General features: G+C 39.5%; 1 protein-coding gene across 4 annotated transcripts in view; it reads right to left on the bottom strand.

Moving 5' to 3' along the window:
• The window catches only part of NOL4 (nucleolar protein 4), a 195,570-nt gene that overhangs the window by 16,371 nt on the left and 163,923 nt on the right, over positions 1–15,276 (bottom strand). The gene's annotated exons all lie outside the window — the stretch shown is intronic.

The following is a 15,276-nucleotide window of genomic DNA, read 5'->3' as shown; positions in this document are numbered from 1 at the left end:
CCATCTACAGCAACACAGACGCTAGTGCAGAATGTCACAACTGTGGTACAAGGAGTGAGGCTCACCGGCAGTGTCCCAGCCTCCTGTTCCCCATGTCAGGGGAGGCACAGCGTACACTTTTTTTTTTCAAAAAGTCTGTCCTTCGTGGAAGCAACTCTAACAATGCCATTGCTCCTTTCTGTTCCACATCTCCTTCCCCGCCACCAAAATAATACGAAAAGTAATAACTTGTTAAAATAAAAAGCCCTTCAAATCTGAGCTACATTGAGTTTTGATCCCATATATACACAAGTGTCAGAAATTCTGTGTATTCCCATTAAGAGAGAGCAGTGCTATTGCCTTGGCTCCACTGTTAGCAATAGGCATTGCTACCATGTAAATGTAAATCCCGAAAGGGAGTGTGGATGCAGACCAACTCTCATGGACAATGCTAGCTGACCATAAACCTAACAAAACTTCTGCAACAAGAATATAAATGGTAATGTTCCAAAAATGGCAAAGATGGCAACATGCATTTAACTACTGCTTTCATGAAATGCAGTGTCTACCAGATTGACAAATTAGCAACTCTAAGAATGACAGCTTTTAACTGCCCCTATGTCAAGGTGATTTTTTCCCACTCAATTAGAAAATAGACAAAAAGGCAAACACAGTTTTGCCTCATGTTTCTTGATACTTTCTTTTTTAATATGTTAAACTGAAAAATGTGGATTGTTGTTCTTGTCAATAAACACTTCTCTTAGAATACCACTTTGAGGTTAGGAAAACTCAAATGCAGATTAGTCTTCAAACAAATAGGCAAGTCAGGGACCCAACATTTGCATATAGTCTTCCATTTTTTCAGCATAGGAAAAAAAAATTCATTCACATGAAAAAAACAAAACATGCTTTCATGTGCTGTAAATTTTTTTTTAGCCTCAATAGCTTGTAGAATGGCTTTAGAAGAAAGGAGATAATGTTTCATATATTTTTCCCATTTGGAACCCACCAATTTATTTCTATGATTTTTGAATCAAAAGTAGAATAAATAGAAACACATGATAAAACCATGTAGCACTTTTCAAAGCATACCCAATTAATCCTCACAATACTCCTGTTAGGTAGGACTTTTATCACTGCTTTTCAGATGGTGAGATTCTGGCAACAAAGGCAAACTTAAGCTAGCATTACCTAATACGTAAAGCGCTTGAGTTCTGCAACTGTAACAACATAACGGGCTTCTCTTTGTGTAACTTAATTTTTAAAATAATGGGAAGAAACTCAGAAGTTCTATCACGGGGCACCCTGCTGAATCCGCAGGGGGCTGTGGGGCTAGGAGCTCTCTGCCCATCTCAGCTCTTGTGCAGAGAAGCAGCTGCCAGGGTAAGGGGCCATCATTGTCTGCATGGAGGAAGGTGTTTAAAGGAGGATGAGCCACGGGATTCCTGACTCCCATTGCAGAGCCCAGAAGGTGGCCCCTTCATAGACACCTGGAGATCACTGCCATTTCCCTGCCCATAACCTGATCATGTATACCTTGTGCTCTGTCTCTTCAAACTTATCTCATACTGCCTCTTCAAAATCCCTGACTCACCCCATCCTCCTTGCTTCTTCAGTTTCATCTTCTACCTTCCATCTCAGTTTCAGTCTTCTTGCCTAGCAAATCCTAATCTTGCCTTTCCAAACAAGTCTCTTGATGCCTGATACCTGAGCAGCTTCAGCAACTCAAGCCCTCTCGTTTCCTTATTTGTATTTAATCAGTGTCACATCCACTGATGGTCCCATCTGAGATTTTCTCTCCCTCCTCAGACTCCTGTCAGTTTCCTAATCCCCCAAATCCTGTCCCACAGGGAGCAAAGCCAGGTTCCACGATTAGCCAGGGCAGCTCCTGTTTTCAACCCACATTATTTTTTGCCAGTAATATCTGATCCTCTTTCACCACTAGTCCTTTAATTCACCTGACCAGTTTCCTTCACATTGCCAGCCTCAGCTACTCACTTCCCCATCCAACCCCATTCATAATCTCGCTTTCCCTTCATCCCTCGTTATCTCTGCTCCTGCCATGGTTCACAGCCCCAACACTCTTCCCCTCCTTTCTGCACTGAGATCAGATTCCTAGTCCCACTCACTGAAATTCAAATAATCTGGGAATTTAGCAACTAAAATGTTTTGACTGTGTAAGCATGTGCATCCAGTGTCACATCCTTGGCATAAATGACACCACTATATTGTCAAGACCAAACATAGAGGCCCCCCCCCTTTTCTTTTTTTAAGGAATGGTAAATACATTTAAGGATCAAACTACCCTTACAGGACAAAAGTTTCCTCGTTCTTGAAAATGGCTGAAGTTTTCTCTGAAAGAGTTCAACAGATGGAAGACATACAAAAGAGTAAATGTAATGCCTGGGGGCTGAAGGTAATGAAGTTATCACCAAACTGCATACCTAGCATTATAATGGGAAGTGTCAGGTAATCTTAATAAGTGATGATACTATCAACTGCTTGGATGACACACATTGTTCTGACAGAACACTGGATCTTTTATTAGCTTTAATTACATTAAATTAATTCTCTAGTGTTTGACCCAGCTTTTAATTTTATGACCAATATCCTGGAAGCCTAGACAGCTAAACGTTATTTTGGCACATCACAGGAGGCTAAATTTTCCTTTAATGCTGCAGTAAGGCTGTTGACTCAGTGTGTTTAGCAATGGTGGAAACGGTATTTCTGCAAATGATGGATGTGAGTCTTCACTTTACTTTTGGTTTTCATTGCATATTCTGTCTCCCCTCTCCAGTTGCTAAGGTTTGTGTTGGGATTACTACTCACTAAATAAAACCTGTTCAAGACTAGGGAAGCCTGAATAAAATGAAATAGACCTACATAATTCACTGAGTTTGAAATCTAAATGAAGCTTCACAGTAGTCCTTTGCATTGGCTGACCTTCATATTTAAAAAGTACTGAATATTTATAGTCCTTAAAAAGGACAACATCTTTTAATATTGTAGGAGGTGCTCTTACAGCTGTGATCTAAGCATGGAGGCAAGGTAAGGTTTGTAGAAAAAGGTAATACCTTTCCCCAGACCAGGAGAAGAACTTCTGTGCCCAAAAGCTGATCTAATAAAAGATACTGCCTTCGCCAGAAAGCCTTATTTCTCTTGCAACACAATAAGCAAAAGCCAGATTTTCAGCTGAAGTCAGCAGAGTTTCAGTACTCACAATGAGAAAAGCCAAGCATTTGCTACAGGCCCCCTGATGAATTTGTGCACAGAAAAGTTAATTTGTGTGAACCTGTTTGCCATGCTGCATTGTGCTTTCATACCTCAAAACTATTTTGAATAAAGTTCTACAAAATTTCCGGTCCCTATATTGAGGGATTACTAATTCAAAATTAACATCTACCTGACATTTCAACTCATCACACCAGACCCATAGCTGAAACCTGAAAACTGGATTGCTAGAATCTTTATAGTCTGTTTAGGAAAATATTTAAAACATACCACAGATATATTTTATCTGAGGGGCAAAGTTATTCTCTGATAACTTTCCAAGACAGATATCTATATTTATATATATATATTTATATATGTATCTATACTTGGGTATTTCTCCACCTCTCAGGCTAGTCACAGTATTCTTTAAAATGATGCATCCATTGACAGTCCCATAACCTGTTGTCCAAAATCATCAGGACAGATAGATTTAAAAAATAGTTGCACCTCTGGACAGATTCCTTCCCCTTTAAGCTTAGTTGTCCTTCATAAACAGCATTCCAGGTCTTCATCAGAGGATAAGGCACTAGAATTATGGATGAGGTCTATGCACAACCAGCAGAAAGGCCCCTGAGGTTTTCCCCAGAAGTACGAAGAGTAAATTCGAGCAAGCTGGCTAAAATAAAACACAAAGTCTAGTTCAAATAATATCACAGAACTCATGCCAGATATTCTTTAGATTGGGAAGTGTTTTGATAATTCAGGGGTGGACTTAGCAGTGAAATCAAGAGGGCCATAATTGCTGTCCTTGGGCATGCACACTATTTCTCCTCTTGTAAGGAACAGCTGGGGGACTGCACAGCGTTCTATTTCCCACCCTCTGTTATCAGATCTAGACCATGTTTTTCTCTACCACTCTCTCTGCATTATTTTCTTCACTTTCACTTACTTAAATCAAGTATGTAAAAAAATGAGAAAGCCTGTTCTTGTGTGACATACTACTCAATTTGTAGCTCAGTTGGAGCTGGGTATTCCAGCTGAGCTGAACATTCATGCTTTAGCTGTGAGTCTATCATCTCATCATTACATGGAGAGACATCAGTCTCAGCTTAGAGTTTGCTGGCTCCTGTGCAGAGAAGCAGCTGCCAGGGTAAACGGCCACCATCATCTGCACAGAGCCGGGCGTTTAAAGGAAGATGAGCCATGGGATTCTTGGTTCCCATTGCAGGGTCTGGAAGGTGTCCCCTTCTTAAATATCCAGAGATCGCTGCCTTTCCCTTGCCTGTGACCCAGTAGTACATACCCTGTATCCCACTCTCCTTGTTTCTGTCTATCATCTCATCATTACATGGAGAGCACATCAGTCTCAGCATAGAATTTTCTGGCATAGATATAACATTATATGAAAAAGTGCTCCTAGCATGCAGATGCAACTGTATTGAACACGTTAGTGCCAGAAGTCTAGGCATTAATGATGATTTTGCCGTGAAGTCCAGTATCAAAATGGTTTTCATATTTTAGATAAAAAATTATAAATATGATTTTTTAGATGGTGAGGAAATATTGATATAGTCTAATTGAGCTAAATCAGGTGTAATACAGAGTCCAGTTAGGCATCTAAACTCCCTGTAATGCCAATGGTTATGTGGGAACTTGAAGAGTGTCTATCAAAATGTTGTTAGCTGCCAAAAGTTTGAGGACCTCCAAACTGTCCTCCTGACATAGGGTATAGAGCCAAGGAAAGAAAGCACCATGCTTCAGTTTCAGATTAGAAGGGCAGTAGGTTCCTTTTGCTTTCAGGTTATTAACACTGAAGTGAACTGCCACCATCAGTGCTGTCACCAGACATCAAAAATGACACGAGCCAGTGTTCAACAAGAAATGAAAGCATGAGACTGACACAGAAAAAGAAGATCAAAATAAAAAGGTGTTACTGTGTAGAAGAGAGAAAAATGAACCTCAGTCTTCTGCATTTCTGATAGAATGACACGTTATTTATAGACTGGAATGGGTATGTTAACCTTAAATAAAAGGTTAGTGTTTTCACATTGCAGTGTTTGAGTCTTGTTTATTCACCACTACCACTTCACCTGCAGAACAGAAAACTTTTTTGGAAGAGGTACTTGTATGGCTGTTGCAAGGAGTTGTCAGAGAATCACTTTTGTTGGAGCAACAGCAAAGCAGAGGGGTCATTTTTCATAGCCTGTCAGCTTTAGCCAGTTCATTATCCACTGTGATAGCAGAAGAGCAACATGAGCTTTCAGATGTCACCAGTGCTGCTGGTTGAGCATGGACACATGGATGAGCTATTCCTACAGTTTAGATAACTGTGATGCAAAATCACTGGGGAAAGAGAAACTGGGTTCTTCTAAAGGACCACGTCTCTCTCTGTCCAAATGGAAAAGGATAGCATTTATCTTTTTGTGTGGTGCTTGAGATAAACTTACTGTTCTTTAGTGAAGTTCTAGATAGTTGATTTTTGAATGTGCTTTCCCTGGTGTGCTTTTTCCATCAGGGACAAAGGAATGTTAAGAAGTGTAATTCAAGGTAGCAATCACATTTGAGGTGGACTAATGACGGAAAGCGTCCTGCAAGTTAACTTTCTCCATAGCTCCTGCTGTTCTTGTGTTAGGTTGCAGTTATCACTCTTCATAAGCTATTTCATAAGTTATACTGGACATGGTCATGCTCTTTATTTTTCTAGAGAATTTTAATGTATGAAAAAATATAGTTAGCTAATGGTTTCACCACTATTAATTGAAAGTTGTCTCAACACACGACAGGTGCATAGTGCAAGACTGCATAGTGCACTGCAGTATATGCACAGCAATGACTTCCTCAGTGCAATTTTAAATAATGTGTCCAACGATGGCCAGCACCAGATTACAAACGGCTACAGGCATGTAAAAGGCAGAACTGGACCTGGTTTGAATACATGAATTCTGCCAATGCCTTTGAGTTTTGGCAAAACTCTTACTTGCTCATGGCATATTTCACAACATACATGTGACATTTCCCACAGAGAAAGTGGTACAAATTCAGACAAAGGGACAAAGGTGCCATGCAAAGAGCATGCTAAGACTCCTTCAGGGCCACCATTTTCTGCTTTGCAGAGGAACACCAGAGGAGAGGGTGCAGGTGGAACTTCTGCTCCTCCTCGTTGTACCAGCAAAGAGAAGAGATTTATTAGGGCCCAGTCCTTATACAGAATTTCTTCCTCTCAGGATAGGCAGAAAACAAACATAGATTTTTACTCTGACCTAAAGAATAGCACAGCATGGCCCTTGCCTTGGGCCTTATGATAAGTTACTGATTTAGGCCTTGTTTCAGTAGTCAGCCTCGAGAATCCTTACCTCCTCTGTTTGCACCTCCTTATCCACTCTCAGCCAACATTTTCCTTCAAAGAAATGCTAGTTTCCCTTGGGAGGCTGCATCACCGGCTCCTTCAGCCTGCCACAGAGGATGGGACTAGAGAGAATATGAAAGGATCCTTTCCTTCCCTGTGCCACCTTCATAGATCTCCTGGCCTAAGATACCTCAAGGCACAGGACCATGGGAGCAGGCTTGCTAAGCCTGCTCCTAAGAGAGCTCATTTGGTACATGCCTGATTCCAAAAGTGAAGCACTGCGTAATGAACTCCAGGGCCTAGGATGCCCCTCCTGAAATTAGATTAGCTGAAAATCTGAAGAAAATAAAGGTAAAACTTCAGTGGAAATGAAATACAGGTTATGTCATGTTTATTCTTGTGTTGCTGCATATCCCCTCTAGTCCTTTCAAAGCCAATTTCTTTGCAGAGGCCAGCACCTTGCAGAAGAACATGGCTACTGATCATTTTTGCTGCTTCCTCATTGACAGGCAGTACAAATGGAGGAGTCTGAATATCTGACCTTTCTTCCAAACAGAAACAACATAAACTGCAAGAAAACAATGTCATCTTTTCCCATCCCAAGAGCAGTTTTGCCTGCAGGTAACGGTGCTGAATGAATCAATGTATTACTGAAACTGATGCATGATGACAAAGGCGTAGCAGTACTTACTGCTGAACCAGAAGGATGCAAAGCAAGAGAAATTCCTCTTCCACGGTGTATTCCTCTCATTCAGAACAAGCCTTGCTATGCCTCAGGCTGCTCCACTTTTATGATCACAATCAAGCATTTTTCTCTGCTTTTTTCATACTTATGCGTACTGTCCTCAAGAAATTATCTCAGTGAGGCACCCCTATAGGGAGAGACGTTTCTCTTCCCCCTTGCCAACTTGCCATTTTTTAGTGACTATGATGGGCAACACTTTCAGCTGGGATAGATCAGCATTACTCCATTCAGTGCAGGAGGACTGTGGCACCAGAGCACCAACAGAGAAAAATTTTAAACTCGTGAATCAAATGCTTAGGGAGCATGCAGGGGAAAGTGTGTGGGAGTACTGGAGCAATGCTTGTGCCAGCTTTGCAGATTTATTACTACAAAATCATCACGGTCAACATAATTAAACCTCCCACTATAGGTCTCTTCGTCTACTGCATTACAACTGGTATCACTCCCACCACTGACAGCATATTTTCTTAACACAAAACAGCTTTCCATACACCTGCTAGCTCTGGGGTATGGAGATGCAACTACTGAAAAAGGCTTTATTGGAAAACTATGGGGTATGATTTGGACTTTTGAGTGCTTCTTCCTACTTCTCTTCTGCCCCACACTTTCCTTTAATATTACATATATTGGAGTGTGTGGCAGGCGGAATGGACCAAAGCACTTTATATTAGATTCTAAATTAAATTCTTCATTTAGAAACAGAAGATGACAGCCTAGACATGAAGCATTTGAGGTCAATGCTGAATTAACTTCCTCAGTTTCAACTAATTAAAAATGTCTGTGTGTTCTGCTTTGAAAAGGAAAAAAATAAACGTGCTGGAGATTCCAGCATATTGCCATATTTACAGTATGGTGTCTCTCCCACAGGTAAATTCTAGTGGGAGTTACAGATAGCTGTCTTTAAAAAAAAAAACACAACAGTTTTCTTGCCTGTTAGAGAGTGAGCAATTACTTTTTTGCATGCACTTAATGACTGGTTCTTGTTTTCAACAGTAAGTTCAGATATTTTAAAGATATTTTACCCTGTGTTCAATACATTTGATATTGCTAATTATTTTATTTCAAATCTGCATTAAAACTTCAACTGCATGTTTGTGAAAACCAAAATTCTTTCTATGAATTCAATGCAGGATGTCTGTTTTTGAACACTGCCTCAGGTACAACTTGACTTTTACAGTTAAAAAAAAAAAAGAAAAAAATCTTTTAAAAATAAAAGGTATTTTAAAAAACCCCTGACCTCCCCACCCTGTCTCAAGCTATTTAGTAGAAAGAAAATGTTTTGCTACTGAAGAAGACCCGCTCTAAATTTTTGACAGAACTCGGTGCACATCCTTTAACTTCAGTACTGCGAGGGTTCTGTATTTTAAAAGATTCAGTAGATAAGAAGTGATGCTTTGGGGTATGGCCTTTTGATTCCACAATCATCAAACCAGAGTAGCATAAGCTGTTGGAAGAAACAAAGAAATGAACTTTGACTGGCCTTTGGAGGATGCACTTTCTGATTTGCTTCATTAATGGAGACAGTAAAACTGAAGCTTAATATGAAATACCATGAGTAATAAGCATGAAATTTGTGCACTGCAGTACAAATCTGTTCCCCAAATATTCTCATTTCAGGGGAGGATTCTTCTGGCACGATGCCTGGGCTGCTGGCCACAGCCTGCTTGGCTGCCTTGCCCTGTGCCTAGCCTCTTTAGCAGCTGGTGCTGCTCCCAGGCAATGCACTCAGCTGCTGCTCCCACAGCTTATTATATTTTTTATTTTTTTCTTAGAAAAATATGTTTCTAAATTTAGTTTAGGGACATTAAGCCAGTTGTTGAATCACAAACATGTTTCTGCTACCAAACATAAGCAGTCTGTGCGTACATTTCTACATATATTTTCTGTGTGGAGAATTGCACTGTTCTAACAGAGGAATACATCTGAATCCATTGTGCAACTGATGCTTTGAATTTAGGAGTAATTTATGATTGTTTAAAGTCTTCTAAATCTACTAATTCATTAACCAAAACCAAAATATGCCACTCTTGAAAAACAAGAGTTTGCACATGCACACTCAGTTTGCATTGATTTCATTAAACTGGCCCAAACTCTGCATGATAACAGGGATTTACTCACGAGAAACATTCCCTGCCTGTGCTGTAGGCAGGAGGGTGCGTGCAATGAAGTCATTAGCTAAACACAGGAAAGGAAAGACAAAATCATGCTTTTAACATACTTGTCTCTATGCTAGAAACATCTGACAGGCAAGAAAATGCCTCACATCTAATATCTTCTTGCCATATGAAAGGGAGGGATAAGTAAAAAGCTCTCTATTCCTGGCTTTCAACACAGAGGCAGGAAGAACAAAAGCCCTGACTCCAAAACCTCCATCTCTGGGGCTGAGGAGAGAACTTTTATATTTACATTTCCACCAGCCTTTCCTCTTCTGCCTCCTTGACAGGAGATGGACATTAAAGACACAGGGAAGAAGGCTGTTCCAGTCCCTGTTCATATTCATTCCACCTATGGTAGGAAGGGAGATAAGGCTGTTTAAAAGTTACTGTCCAAGAAACAACCCGACACTCCATTTCTGAGCCTTCAGATTTCTCAATCTCCAGAACAGAAAACTTACATTGGCATCAATTTTACTTCACATTCAAGATCTTATTGCAGCTTGGGGTGTTTAAAGTGTTCTCTGAAATCAGCAGCTTGAAATTCAACCATATATGCTCAGCACGAAGAGCCTAGAAAAATAAAGCATTTTCTAATTTAATGATCTCTGTGTTGAGGTGAAAAATTAGCTGCTCACCTTAGGGCCTCACTGTAAATCCAAGGCATGAAATTATTTGCAATTGCATGCCTTGCACATTATTCCTTTCCAATACATGTAGCAAATTTAATGTACGTTGGGCTGGAGCGTGGAGGGAGGGGGGTTGTCCTGTGATACTCGGCAGTCCCTTCCAGCTGCATCTGCTAATGACAGAACCCTATCCAGCACTGCTGAAATCAGGAATTTTGCCACTGACTTGAAAGGCAGCAGGATTTAAAATTACAATGCATACCGCTTATTTTCTTCCCCTTGACAATATGGCCAGTGCATTCTGGGTAGGAAGCTAAGTTTCCCAATACTAGTACATAATTTGATCTCTTGACAATAATCCCCATGCAGCTAAACGGTGCCTGCATAACATTTTGTGCCTCAGTGGTTAAAGCATATCATTTGGAACCACAAAAGCAAACCAAAGACCAACTCAGAAGAAAAATAATCATTAGATGGGGAAATGATGGAAGTGAACAAGGCCTGAAATGCAAACTAGCACATGGGTATCCAAGGACGTTACAGTTGTCTTAGCGATCATTTTTAACACAGATAAAAAAGGATAAAGTACTGAAGTACAAAATCACTCTGATCCCTATTAAATACCAAATCACAAAGAGATGTCTGAATACAAAAAGCTATTATTAATAAAGCTTCTGTAGTGTAAGAGGTATTGAACTCTTTGCAAGTTAAAGTGACTTTTGCCTCTTGAGGTTTTTGGGATTCCAATTTCTATTTGTTTGCTTTATGTTAAGTGAACTATCTATCTGCTTCCCTTTGCTCTTTTCTATTATCTAAGACTCTGCAAGCCTCCCATTCTGAAGTGAAAATCACTTTGAGCTGGAATTTTTCAGGTCTTATGTAAATATACAGCAGAGAGAGGACATGGCCCCATCCCTCCACACTGCTGCCACTTTTGGTCAGCACGGACAAAGTGCCTTTTCTTTCCCATCCTCTAGAGCAAATTAGGCTCTGTGAAATCCAAGAGGAAGGGAACTCCTGATGCTTTCTCCTCCACCTCTAACAAGGATATATAGTTGATGTGCTCTTCCTGCGGACTGAATAGCTGTGGCAAGGACTCCATCTCCCTGAAACAAAACCACTTCTTTGTGCTCCGTCTGAATTTGCAGCTTTCTGCCACAGAAGCACTGCCTCAACAGGGCATTCTCCAGCGTCCACTGGGAGATATTTTTGCATAACTCCCTTTTCTGTAACCAATATTGTCCAAATCTGCCCTTGATACAAAACCAGACAATATAAATAACAGAATAAAGAGAGCATTTAAGAACCATACAATTTGTTTCTTCCTTCCTCCTGGGAGCTGCAGTACGCATTGATCAGGAAAGAGAACAACATACATACAGGGACACAAATATATATCCTTCTTCCTTCTTCCCCGCTGTCTGAAGGGTAATACAGGAAATATCTCCTCAGTGTCAAGATTTAGAAGCTGTGCATTAGTGGCACAGCTGAAACACAAATTCTCTGTCCTCAAAATAGGAAGGTTTAAAGGTTTCTTCCCTCTCACTGCTGAAAGCCAGATACAGTGATCCTGCAACAGAGGTCCATGCCCTCACTGCAATTCAGATTTTTAATTTGTTTCTTCCAAAACAGTTTCACAATTACCTGTAATTTGTCCACCAGTAATTTCCTTCCTTCTTAATCAAGACATAAACTGCTCCTGGTCTGCAACAGCCAGATATTTTTTTTGTTAATAAAACTGTGCTTGAAGAGTCTTTCTTTAGGTCAACTCCCTTGTTATATGCAGAGAAATGGCACCAGAAATTGTACAGAGGCAGACCATTAACATCTCCTTATAAACCTCAATTTCTTTAAAACCGAACATTTAGGAATTAGATATAAATGGAAGGAAACACCGTAGCGGTGATTTCCAAGTGGCAGTACATGTGCACTTTTATTAATATTCAGATGTATTGCATTAGCACAGAACCTGTATCCAATCTGCAACCAGCACTTGTATCAAGCTGCTCTATTCAGGTTGCTGCTATGACAACTATCCAGAGGCAAATGTTAGGTCAGCTCCCAGCATATGTGTCTAGGCCATAATTGCTTTGTCAGAAACCTAATAGCCACCTACTCCTACTCCTCTAACAGCTAAAAGCAATATTGTTAACATTACTAAATGTTGCAAAATTCTTAACACCCTATTCATATGCTACTAAAGCACTGAAAACTTTAGATTTGCCTTCCTTTTATCCCCCAAATTAGAATGAGGGTGAAGAATGTGTTTAAAGTGCCTATTTGCAAATTTATGTTCATTTATGTTTCAGTATAAACCTGGGATCATTAAACTTTCTCTTCCTTGGGGGTTAGATATTATCTTTCACTCTACCATGATGACTGTTGATATTTAATTTGCCTGGTTACAAATCAGCATAGAAAAAAATTATAGCTATCATCTTGATGAAAGGTTTCTTAAAAAATGCATCCAGTGTTTATCATAAAAAACTGCTTCATAGCATCATAGTGCATGATAGTCTGTGTACAGTGCATAGACTTGCTCTTATCATCTTGAAAAACTCAAAAAATCAAAGATTTTTTTAACTGAGTTTAGCTTTTGTAATTAAAGAAACTGGTAGCTTCCACAACGCTCAGAAATATAACCCGCACATTTATCCTAATCTTATTTATCCTAATCTTACATCATATCTTTTAACCTTATGATTAAAAAAGACATTTAACGTTTATATTGAGGGAACTTTTTTGAGATGCCTAGCAGACACTGAAATAATTGAAGCAGAGATAGAGATGAAGTAAGTAATACTCTTGCAACTGCAAAGTTGTCTTGCAGCCATCTCCAAATATGATCTCATGTGAAGAATTAAAGTAAGTCTGCATATAACTGGTTTGTTCAGTGAAAGGGAAATTGTCTCCCATGCGCACATGGAGACATACACATATCCTAATAGCTTCATTGTATTACTTCCCATTTGCCTTGTAGATAGTGATAAATAATAGTTGAATTATATCAAACTAAAGAAATTACGAATTTTACAAGAAAAGTATTATTCTGATGTCTGTGCAGTGAAGGTATGAGGACAACACCTTTGTCAGGCTATAAAGTTGTCTGCTGTTATTTTCAGCTAGTCTCTGGGACGAAAAGAAACTGTACCCCTTAAATTCACATATTAAAAAAATGAAAATGCAGAAAACCTTTTTCTTATCATGTATATTCTATAAAATATTGACTGACAAGCACTCTGTGAAGAGCCTACTAATTTAAAAAGCACCAGCTCTGGCTGAGAAATGCCTTTGTCAGGATGGGAGATATATAAGATGATAACTTTCATTTTCCTCTGAGCTTAAGCTCTCTTTGGGCTCAACTTGTCATTTGCTATGTAACTACAAAAGCATCATACCTTGCATGTCCGATTACTTGGGGCATAAGGATGAAAGAAGTGTACATAGCTCACTCCTTTGGCTGACCAAAAAACTCTGCATGCTATGGTAGCCCTTCTGTGACATTACCTACTGAAATGGAGGTCACACTGCTAAAATAACATGGACTGAATCCAGGAGAGAATCCAGTCCCCTGGCTTCGCAGTCATATGTGACCACTATTCTCCTATCTACAAATATAATAATGAATTCTCAAAGGTCCAGGTTCCTAACTGGTACAAATCAACATGGTGCGATGGAAGCTACATCAATTTTCTAAATGATCTGGCTAACTATACACGACATGCCCATAAAAAGGTTCATACAGTTCTACAGACATAGCATTCTATGATTCAGTTCTTTTCCTGCTTTCCCATATTCATCCTCCCTCCTTGCTCCCAGGTGTTGACATTTCATCTTGATCACCAAAACCAACTTATTTCAATTAGAAGAAAAATGCTCATTCATAAATTTTGCAACATAACAGCATGCAAAAAGAATCAATTCTAAACAACAAAACAATGAAACAAAAAGCAGCTGTTATAAAAAACACTTGTGTCCAAATAAAGGTGAAAGCAATTTTTTCCTAGTATCATTCTTATTTGCTTTTCGAAAGGAAGATTTCACCTTTTCATCTTCCTTAGGAAAAAGAAAGGGGCAGGTCCTCTTGCATACTGATGTATATAAACTACTATTTCCTCTTAGATCTTCCCTTGAAGAATTTTCATTGGTCTTTTTGATTTCAGACAGGACAGTAACAAGACTAATCCACCTCCACTTTCCACAGAGTACCATAGCCCAACACTGCTCCAGGCTGTTTTATGATGAGGTTTTATAAGAACTACACCAGGCACATACCTGTTCGGAAGAAGTAGAGACTGACAATGGTTAAGCTCTTAAAACGAAACTTCCATTTCTGTGATCGACAACAAGTAGAGCCACGGAGCTGAGGCCTCTGCAGCAGCAGCCCACAAAACAGGTATCTCGACCTCTGCTCACTGCCCAGGACAGTAATGACAGAATGACTTTTTCCAGATTTTTCTACCTATTTAACTGTTCTTCTTTTGCCCAACCAAGACACAATTTGGTTCGTAAAGTGAAGGACAAAACAAAAGAAGTCATCCTGTTCACCATATGTAATGAATGCGTGTAAAAAGGGCTGTATTTTAGCTCTACTTAATTTGTTTCATGACTACCTTGTTGATAGTAGTCCAAAACCTCCACTTCAGTGCAACTGCTTCACACTGAATATTGCTAGAGATGTAATAAGGATCTTGAAGGATTATCCCAGGAGAGCATCCCAAGATATCATTCAGAAGCACAAACAATCTTAAGGATTCAGATAATGCCTCTTATATCTCTGACTGAAGCAAGTCATAGAAGGTGGATCCAATTATTGTTTCTACATTTTTTATCAACTGTGATGAAAAAAGTCCTCAAAATTCAAGACTGGAGTTACCCTTTTTCAGTATCCAGACTCAGCAGAGATGATTTGGAGAGCAACATAAAAGCTCTGCATGGCCTCTGTACCCACTGCCTGATCTGGACTGGGAAAGATCAACCAAATCCAGCCCAGTGTCATGAGCATTTCACTGTTTGGCAGTAATATCAGTAAACCTATACAATTTCAATATATAAATCTATAAAATTTGTGCAAGTGAATAAATTATTTTTACTACCAGGCAGAATTAAAAAGTGGAAGCGACAGAACTCTTCGGTTGGGTAATAGGTATCAAATATATAACTTCTCAGCACTTAAGCTACTGGCCAACTGACAGAGCTTGATCTCAAGGT

Source organism: Gymnogyps californianus, chromosome 2 (assembly GCF_018139145.2).
Source record: "Gymnogyps californianus isolate 813 chromosome 2, ASM1813914v2, whole genome shotgun sequence".
Classification (NCBI taxonomy): domain Eukaryota; kingdom Metazoa; phylum Chordata; class Aves; order Accipitriformes; family Cathartidae; genus Gymnogyps; species Gymnogyps californianus.
The sequence above is the reverse complement of the archived record's forward strand: the minus strand, read 5'-3'. Positions and strand labels throughout refer to the sequence as shown.